The sequence below is a fragment of the Arachis ipaensis genome, chromosome B10 (genome assembly GCF_000816755.2).
Source record: "Arachis ipaensis cultivar K30076 chromosome B10, Araip1.1, whole genome shotgun sequence".
Taxonomy (NCBI): domain Eukaryota; kingdom Viridiplantae; phylum Streptophyta; class Magnoliopsida; order Fabales; family Fabaceae; genus Arachis; species Arachis ipaensis.
The window spans coordinates 83,709,572-83,720,224 of NC_029794.2; the positions used below are offsets into that span (position 1 = coordinate 83,709,572).

The window sequence follows — 10,653 nt, forward strand, 5'->3', positions numbered from 1 at the left end:
TTCAATGCTTGATCTTCAATTCCAAGGGAACTCAATTCTTGCTCTATCCCATCCAATTCTTCATATGGGATATGCTTCGGAGGATGTACACTTTCCTCCTTAACATCAACTTCAATCTTCTTGGACGGATTTTCTATGACCTTAGATTCCCATGGAGAATCCACATCTCCTAAATCTTTAACCACTCCTTCCTTGTCTACATCAATCATAGGTTCTTCCAATTGTTCCAACACAAAGAAATAGTCCTTATTTTCTACCGAAGTTTCTAATCTCTCCTTCATGCTATGCTCTTCAACTGATTCTCCACATGTGGCCATAGGAGTGCTTTGAGGGTTCAAGCATTGGGAGGCTAATCGTTTTACAAACAAAATCAGAAACAAGGTAAAGAAGTGTATATCATACCAATTCAATGTGACACTAAGGGAAATAGAAAACTCTGTCTTGAACACAAGGAACATCCATTAATGGCCCTGCACACAGCCTCCATAGCTCTTTAAGCAAATCATTACCAGCCCCATTTGCCACAAAACAAAACACAAACATGTTGGAAACTTTGCATGGTTTTTTTCAGACCAAAGTTGGAAAGTTTTTTCTCTCATTTTTGTATTAAGCTCTTCCTTAGTAACCTTCATGTTCATAAGGCTAAAGGGTCATTCACTTCATATTGAAAAATTAAAGGAAAACAGTAAAAATGAAGGGTCCCAACAACATTAGTCAATTGCTAAAAGAACACAGGTATTACTCTTTTTCAGCTCAATACTCACATTAACCAAACATGGTAACAACAAAACCACATGAAAATAAATAAATAAGTGAGAGATATTGAGCAGAGGAAGAGATATTATTAGATCCATTAAAACTTAAAAGAGTCAACTATCTAAGGTAAAGAGTCAACCATAGTCTCTTGAAACTCAGCTCCAAGATAACCACTAGTAACATGGAACCAGTTATCCAATAACAAGTAGTTTGCCACAGTACCCAGAAATATATAGATAATAATAAGAGATAATCAAGAAGATACGAAAGGAGAGAATGAAGGGCACATACCTCATTTTGGATCCTGTTGCATAAAGATTCAACTATAAATAAACAGAGGGGCTGGAGAATTTCAAAGACGGGATCAATCAAGTCAGTTTACCAACTTCTATTTGTAAGAAATCCCATTTCAATTTGGTTTCCTTTCTTATCAACAATAGAACCAACTTTCCCACCAATAAAAGTCCTCAACTCATATATATCCACCTGATCGAGAGCAATTAGAAGTAAACATACTAGATAAAATGCATTAGCTAGAATATCCTAATAAATTTAACACCATAATTATGTTAAGAAACTGACTAAATCACTCCCCTTTGCTTCAAAAATCAAGTTTACCATGTACACCATAACATCCAATTTCAAAATAACATTTTCTTCGTTCTATACTGATAAGTTGCTTTGACTTTTTACATGTATTCATAAATCAAAGTATCAAAATGACTTATAAAATATGAAATGGAGGAAGTGTGATATTAAAGATTAAAGGAGCTGAACCTCGTGTCCTTGATCCAAGAGTTCCACTGTAGTTGACATGCCAGAAAGCCCAAATCCAATGATGGCAACTTTCAGCTTTGGTCCTCGATAATATTCTGGCTCCGGCGAAAACAGCCCTTTTGGCGCTGGCAGAAAACCATTTCATTTGTCAAACTTACAGCTCAGCTCAATTACTTAATAACTAAACCTGGTAACATGGCAAACCAGATTCATTCATAAGCTCACACCACTCCCCTATGATATGTGTTGCGTACTCAGGTTTGAGACTTGATTAGGGTCAATAGTGGATGAGAACTCTTAATATTTTGTGTATAGCTGTGTGTGTAGTATAGGTGTGTATTGTGATATTATAATACTCAAAATTATAGGCTATCCAATTTATGACAACAAAAAAAACATAAATAGAAAACTGAAATATAACACGAGTAACATGGTGAATATACAACTAGCATACATAGTAATTTAAAATATTTAATAATTGGACTTACAATGTTCCAGCGAATTGTGTGCTAAGATAAGCTTGGTCTTCAGGGAAGAAACTGGCAAGGCCAAAGTCTCCAATCTTGGGATTAAACTTATGATCAAGAAGAATGTTGCTTGCTTTGATGTCTCGGTGAACAATTCTTAGATATGAATCCTCATGAAGGTACTGCAATCCCCTTGCCACGCCTAGAACAATTTGGAACCTAGTGCTCCAATTCAGGAATCGATCAGCATTGTTCCCTGCATGAGGGGAACATTCAAAGTTTCAATGTGCTCTGTTTAACCAATCCTAAGCTCTTGTGGGAATTAAAAAAAGAAGGGATACCATATATGATGAGGTCTAAACTTCTGTATTCACAATCCTAACCATCCTTCACAATCCAGTATTCACCCATAGGCACATAAATTCAGCAAAAATTAATGAAATTGAATGTTCAAATGCTCCCCTTCCCTCTCTTCCAGTCCAATACAACTTCTAGAATATATTGTTGCCTGCAGAGAAATCGAAATTGAAATTGAAATGAGAATGAAATAAAAGTTGAAGAGGGAGAGAGAGAGAGATAGAAGTTAGGAATACGGACAGGAGCACGGCAAGCCCTAGCTGCGGCGGCGGCTTCAATCGACCCCAGGAGCAACGACAGTGCACGGCGGAACAGCTTCCTCTCTTGCGTCGCATCTTCATCCTCTCTCTCCATCTCGTTTGCAAATCGTCTCTCTCCCCCCTTCGGGCTCCCTACTCCATGACGGCAATGGCGGCGGCTGCAGCGACGTTGTGGCGGTGACCCCCTCTCACTCTGTATTCTCTCGATTGCGCTCTCTCATCTCCGTCTCCCTCCTCTCCTCCCTCTGGTTTACTCTTTCTCTCGGATCTGGGTGTGTGTGTGTGTGAAAGGGGGCGTGGTGGTGGTGGTGAGTGATGGTGAGAATGAGTGTGAGTGTGTGGGTGTGGGTGTGTTAGGGTTAGGGTTTTGAACAATTAATTCAAAGGTGATTTGCGAAGGTGAGGGGCGAAACTTTTTTCTGATCAGATGGCGAAAGTGAGGGTATTCGAAGGTAAGTGTGATTTGGTGATAAGGAAAAGAAAAATTACTAAGTGTTTGGGTGCATTTGGCCTAGATACATTAGGCTACGCTTTTAAAGTGCACTCAAAATATAACAAATATGTTACTCTTTAAAAGTGCTTCCTTTGGAATGAAAAGTGTATCCATAGATATCAACATAAGGCTACGCTTTATAAGTGATTTCTATTGTATCTAAGGCTACACTTTTTAAATGATGTCACAATTGTGTTTCCTATTCTCTTATAAAAGGGGAACACGGAGAAAAGCGTAGCTGAATGGGTGTTTTTCTTGTAGTGCGTTCATAGCAAACACTCGACCTTGTTGATTTTGGCCCGCATTTGGATTCCTCCTATGAGGGCAATTGATGAGCGAATATTTTATACACTTTTTATGTCATTTTCTTAGTATTTTCAGTATATTTTGTTAAGTTTTATTATGTTTTAGTAGGTTTTTATGCAAAATTCACTTTTTGGAAGCTACTTTGAGCTTTTTTGTTTTTCTTATGATTTTAGGTGAATTTTGAGTGATTTTGGCAAGTTTTGGCAAAGTCTGATTTAAAGGCAAGGAAAGCATAGCAGATGCTATCAAAATCTGACCTTTGTGCATTCAAACGAGCATTTCTAGAGCTATAGAGATCCAATTGATACGTTCTCAACGGTGTTGAGAAGCTAACTTCCATATCTTTCTAGCAATATATAATGATTTATACTTGTTTTTGGATTGGACTGCCCAAAATGGGCATTGAACGTCCAAATTATCCCCTTTCTGGCGTTCGACACCCAAGAAGGACTAACCTCCCAAGTTGAACGCCCAAACTGGCGTTCAATGCCACAAAGGGAGCAAGGAAGTAGCGCGAAAACTCCCTAGTGGGTGTTCAATGCCAACTCCATCAAGTTGGATGCCAAGCTCAGCCCAAACACTCACCAAGTGGGCCCGGAATTGGATTTTAGCACTCCTTAGCTTAGTTTCGCATATCTTTGTACTTTTAATTTTAAATTAACATCTTTTAGAGTTAGCATCTCCTATTCAAAGGGGAGAACACTTAGAAATTAGACATGCCTCCCAGGAGGGGAGAAGCATAAACTCATTATTTCTGTTTTCTCTGTAAATTATGAGCAACTAAACCTCCTAGGTTAAGGATAGGAGCTCTGCTCAATCCTATGGATTAATATCATTACTTTTCTACTTTAATATATGTTTGATTTCATTCTATGATGCATTTTCATTCTTCATCCCTATGAATCTGGGTTGGAACTGGCGTATGACCCCTTATTCTACATGAGTTCTTGCGAGTCCTTGGCGGGATAGTATTGAGCTGCTGATGAGCGGATATTTTATACGCTTTTCGGCATCATTTTCATATTGTTTTACTTATGTTTTGTTTAAGTTTTATTATGTTTTCATAGGTTTTAGTAAAAAATTAACATTTTTGGATTCTACTTTGAGTTGTTCTATTTTATGGTGATTTCAGATAAATTCCGGCTGAAATTGAAGAGCTTTGGCAAAGTTTGATTCAGAGGCAAGGAAAGCATAGCAGATGCTATCAGGATCTGACCTCCATGGACTCAAACAAGCATTTCTGGAGCTACAAAGGTCCATATAACGCGTTCTCAATGGCATTGGAAAGCTAATTTCCAGAGCTTTCCAGCAATATATAATGGTGTATAATTTTCGTTGAAGGAGCCTACCCATACTGGGTGTTGAACGCTAAGGAGCTACCCCCTGGCTGGCGTTCAATGCTCCAAAGGAGACCCAAAGCTGGCGTTGAATGCCAATCAAACCCCTTTTGGGAGTTTAAAGCCCACCAAGACACAAGGCAGCACCAATCACCCCTTAATGGGCATTCAACGCCCATTCCTCAAAGTTGGACGCCAAGCTCAGTCCAAGCACTCAACCTAAGTGGGCCCAAGGATGGATTTCGCACCTCTAGTCTATTCTATCATACTTTTTGTACTTCTTAGTCACAAGATTAGTGTTTAAAGGAGAAGATCACCCATGTTTAGGATCTTCTACCTCACTTTTACTTTTACACGATTTACTTTCTGTAAAAGCATGAGCAACTAAACCTCCTAAATTAGGGTTAGGAGCTCTACTGATTCCCATGGATTAATAATATTACTATTCTATTTCAATACATGTTTGATTCCATTCTCTTGTGCATTTTCATTCTTCATATCATGAATTGAGGATAACCCATGACAATCATCCTTGTTCTACATGGGTTCCATGTTAGTCCTACCAGGATAGCATTGAACCACAAGCTAGAGAATGCACTATAGATTCCAAGAGTGTGCCTGGGCAACTTTGGATATGTAACATATAATTCCGTTGACAATGGGTTACTGAGGTTTCTGTGGCATCAAGGCTAGAGTATGAGAAGCAGTGTTCCCTGATATGGAAGATCCGACTTTGTCTGTGGCGTTTTGAGTAGGATTGATGGGATATTTTCGCGGAAAAACGAATTCCTCCGAAACACCCAAATCTAACCGGCAAGTGCACCGGGTCGCATCAAGTAATAATACTCACGAGAGTGAGGTCGATCCCACAGGGATTGATGGATCAAGCAATTTTAGTGGGTGATTAGTTTAGTCAAGCTAACATTGAGTGATTTGAGTGACAATTGAAGCCAACAAATTGTAAACTTGCAGGAATTATAAAGTGCAGAAAGTAAAATTGCAAGTAACTTTAAGAGCAAGAAAGTAAAATAGCTGAAACTTGAATTGCAAGAAATATAAATTGCATGAAAGTAAAGGGGACTGGGTGCAGGGAAATTAAATGAAAGCAGTAAATCAAAGCTTAGAAAGCTTAGAAGGAAATTAAAATTGCATGAAAAGTAAATTCAGATCACAGTGGCTCAAATGTAAAGAGAAAAACTAAAGAGAGAGCTATGTATTCCTAATGCTCCCTAGTGGAGCTCGCCCCTATTCTCTCTATTCGGGCTTACTTTCTAAAATGAGAATGATGCCTTATATAGGCATTTTTACAAAATGAAAATAAAATTCAAAACAAATTACAATTAAAATGAAATTTCTATTCTAACTATCTCTTGTGCCTTTGAGTGGTGTCAATTGGGCCCTTGCTCTTGATGGAATTGGGTTGATAGAGGCCTTGGTTGATTGCTCTTGGAGTTGGAGAAGAACCGAATTGAACCGGGTTGGAATCATGAAAGCTTGAGTAAAAGTTGGAGTAAAAGTTAGGGTCTAACTTTTGCTCCAACGTTTCACATCAGCACCCTTCCTTGCTGATACCAACGTTGGGGCAAAAGTTAGGGGTCAAACTTTTGCTCCAACGTTGGCCCCCTTGTGTGCATGTGTGGGGTGCTACTTTGTCCTCTTGACAACGTTTCCAATTTCATGCCAACTATAGACTATTATATATGGTTGGAAAGCTATGAATGTCAGCTTTCTAACCCAATTGGAATCACCTCAATTGGACATCTACAACTCAAGTTATGCTCATTTGAAGAGGACAAGGTCGCTGGCCTTGGTGTGCAGCGTTTGAGGTAAAGTTTGCCTCAAATGTGGACGAAAACGCCAGTTCTGGAGACTCAAACGCTTTGTTCACCCCGTACTATTATACATTTTTGGAATGCCCTGAATGTCTACTTTCCAATGCCGTTGGGAGCACATCATTTGGAGCTCTACAGCTCGAGTTATACTCCGTTGAAGGTGCAGAGGTCAGTTGGCCTCACTGCAGGTTGCCACCATGTTCGTTTATGCTCATTGCGGGGCAATTTTCTCCCTCAATTTTAGTGTCCACCATGCAGTGCCATATATGCTTGGAAAGCTCTCGATTCCTACTTTCCATTGCTTTTGGACCCAATTGGCTTGCCTATGGCTCAAGAAAGTGCATAAAATCTATTGAAAACAAATGAAAAAGCATAGAAAAACATGACATGTTGGCATGTCATCACAACACGAAACTTAAACCTTGCTTGTCCCCAAGCAAGAAAAGAATCATGCAATAAAGATTGACAATCCAAGGCAAGAAGGATAGCAACTCAATGTTCATGGTAAGCTAGTTTTCTAAGCATGCTACAATCACAAAAGAAATGTAAATGATTGATGCTTCCATCTAGCTCAATTTATGAAATCTTTTTCTTATATTTCTTCCTTGAAACAAGCTTTTGATTTTCTTATTAGCTTCTCCTTTTGGGTGCTTTGCCCCATGAGTTGATAACAAAGCTACGACTTCTAAATGCTTTGTTTTCAAGTATTACCACTTGATACATAAGCACCACAAGCATTTGATTAGAGGACTTCATTAAGCTCATTTTTCTTTTCTTTTCTTGACTCTCTAATCATTGATGCTCAGAGCCTTGAGCTTTGAGGGAGTGCTTTTGCACTTTGAGCCTAACCTTGACTTCTAAGTGTTTTGTTTTCAAGCATTTGGCTTGATACATAAACACAACAAGTACTTAACAAATAAATTGCCATTGGTACTCAGAGCCTTCAGCTTTCTCATTCTTTCCCTTTTACTTTTCTTGCTTTAATTGTATTTGCTTCTTCAAGGTTTTCATGATTTTTAAAAGATTTCACAAAATGTACTAGATGAAAACTTCAATTAAATAAAATCCAATGCAATTGAGCAACAATTAATCATACTAGCTTTCCAATACTTGTATGCACATGCTAAAATCTTCTTACTGCCTTGTTTGTTTATGATCATGATACCTTGTTGCTTTTGAATTCACAAAACTCAAGACTTGGAATTAATGCAAGTATCTTGTAAGAATTGGAACTAAATTTTGTTGCATAGAAACACCAAACTTAGAATGCAACCATATGTCAATTTATTTGAACTAAAACTAAAAAAAAGAAACTGTTATATGTTAAATACAATCACCAAATGAAGAGTCTGTTATGAATAAGGATGTCTTGGTGATGTATTAACAAAAACAGCTAATGAAGGAAAGCATTAAAAACAAGTAAATAAATGAAACAAAGAGAAAACAAAAATTATCCAACTAAGAAGAAAAATAACACTGTAAAAGGCAATATGATTATGCAGACAAGTGATGTTGCTGGATTGATTTGCATAGAAAAATAGGTGGCACACCAAACTTAGAATCTTGGTGTGTCACTTTCATGTAAAATTGATGCAATCATCCATGAAGATGGAAAACAGTTTGTTGCAGGGCAACACCAAACTTATAATGTAACCATATGCCAATTTATTGAAATTTAAACAAAGCAAGGAAAAGAAATATACCTATTGTCTACCTGTTCTTTACTTTCTTCCTCTTCTTCCAATTTGTTAAGAGGAATGGCTTCAAGAGAGGAGAAGATTCAGCTATTGCCCCCTGTCTTGGTTTCCTCTTAGCAAGCTTTCTGTTGTACATGGCTTGATTGAGCTTGCTTGCTATTGGTCTAGGGGTTGAATTGGTGCTCTTGTTAGTTGCCTTCACTTCTTTGAATCCAAGTCTTGGTTGCTGCGTGATTATTGGAGTTTTGTATTCATCCAGAGCCTCTTGTATTGGTGGTTCCATGAACTCCTCCTTTATGTACTTCTTTGCCTCACTTGAGTTTGGAATGACTTCTTCACTTTCTTGCTCCTCCACTTCCTCTTTTACACTCAACATTTGTTTTAATAGCTCTTTTATGGAGGAGGTTTGTTGATCTTCCCAAGCTTTCTTCATCTCCTCTTCATATTTTTCGATCACAGATTCAAGGGAAGTTTGTGAGGGTTGTGAATGTTCATGTTCTTTTATCACCTCAAGAGCAGTTTCAGGTTCCACTACTTTCACCACGTCTTCTTTTTTTGCAATTTCACTTGACACAGGGACCTTGCATTCTTGTTTTTCCATTTTCTCCTTCCTTGCATTCAACAATTGGCCTACTTTTACTTCCATGTTTTTGAGGGAGTTTTCTAGTTCTTTATGGTATCTCTCTTCCTCCTCCGCAAATCTTTTGAGCATGGACTCAAGCTTTGAGAGGCTTTGGTTCATGGAAGTTTGTGTGGGTGGTGAGTTTTGACAGAGGCTTTCTGTAGAAGCATGGTCAAGTGATGATATTTTTGGATGAATATCATATGGAGCATTAGAATTCCCTTTCCATCCACCATTAAAATCATGACTTGCAGCATTTTGTGGTGGAGGGAAATATCCCATATAATTTCCTTTCTCATCTTGTGGTTCTGAAGCATAGCTCCATGACTTGGAGTGCTCAGAATTGGTATTTTCTTGGTGATATTCCCAGCCACCATTAGAGATTGGTGATGGTGGGTGATATCCCATAAAATTTTGTTTGACCAAATGATGAGTTGAACTCCATTTGTATTTTGCAAACATCAATGAAAATTGAAATTACTCATATCAGAGATGAGAATTTCTTAGTGAGGCAAAAACACAAACACCTTGGTTTCAGCTTAGGACAGAGAACAAAAATAAAGAAAATACTTGATCTAGACTTCAAACCCACTTAATCATTGTTGATCTAATCAATCCCCGGCAATGGCGACAAAAACTTGATGGGATATTTTCGCGGAAAAATGAATTCCTCCGAAACACCCAAATCTAACCGGCAAGTGCACCGGGTCGCATCAAGTAATAATACTCACGAGAGTGAGGTCGATCCCACAGGGATTGATGGATCAAGAAATTTTAGTGGGTGATTAGTTTAGTCAAGCTAACATTGAGTGATTTGAGTGACAATTGAAGCCAACAGAATGTAAACTTGCAGGAATTATAAAGTGCAGAAAGTAAAATTACAAGTAACTTTAAGAGCAAGAAAGTAAAATAGCTGAAACTTGAATTGCAAGAAATATAAATTGCATGAAAGTAAAGGGGACTGGGTGCAGGGAAATTAAATGAAAGCAGTAAATCAAAGCTTAGAACAATTGCAAGGAAATTAAAATTGCATGAAAAGTAAATTCAGATCACAGTGGCTCAAATGTAAAATGCAGAGGAACACACGTGCAGGAAAGTAAATGAGATTTGCAGCAAGCTTAATGTAAATTGAATTGAGGAACTGAACAGAAAATGAAATGCAGCTCAATTGCAATAACTAAAGGAAAGTTGAAGATCTCAGGGGTTGGATGAGACTAGAGACCAAGTCTAGATCTCAATTCCTTCCTTGATCCAACAGTAAACAATTTGCAGAAGAAATAGAGATGAAAGCAGTAAACAGAGGGTTGATTCAAATCCTTAATTCACTGAAATTTTGTAGAAGAAGAACAAGAGAAATCTCAAAGTGAGAATGAAACAGAATTCCTTCAATTCTCAACCCAAGATTCAAAAAAAACTAAAGAGAGAGAGTTCTGTATTCCTAATGCTCCCTAGTGGAGCTCCCTCCTCTATAAAATGAAGCAGATACCTATTTATAGGCGTTTTTACAAAATGAAAATGAAATTCAAAACAAATTACAATTAAAATGAAATTTCTATTCTAACTATCTCTTGTGCCTTTGAGTGGTGTCAATTGGGCCCTTGCTCTTGATGGAATTGGGTTGATAGAGGCCTTGGTTGATTGCTCTTGGAGTTGGAGAGAGAACCAATGTGAACCGGGTTGTGAATCTTAAAAGCTTGAGTAAAAGTTTGAGTAAAAGTTTGAGGCAAACTTTTACTCAAACTTTTTAAA

General features: G+C 37.9%; 1 long non-coding RNA gene across 1 annotated transcript; it reads right to left on the reverse strand.

Moving 5' to 3' along the window:
- Nucleotides 1,091-3,195, reverse strand: LOC110267728. Its single transcript, XR_002355622.1, has 4 exons — nucleotides 2,598-3,195; nucleotides 2,022-2,256; nucleotides 1,534-1,658; nucleotides 1,091-1,242 (listed from the first exon to the last, which is right to left on the reverse strand). It is a non-coding gene; the product is annotated as an uncharacterized LOC110267728 (long non-coding RNA).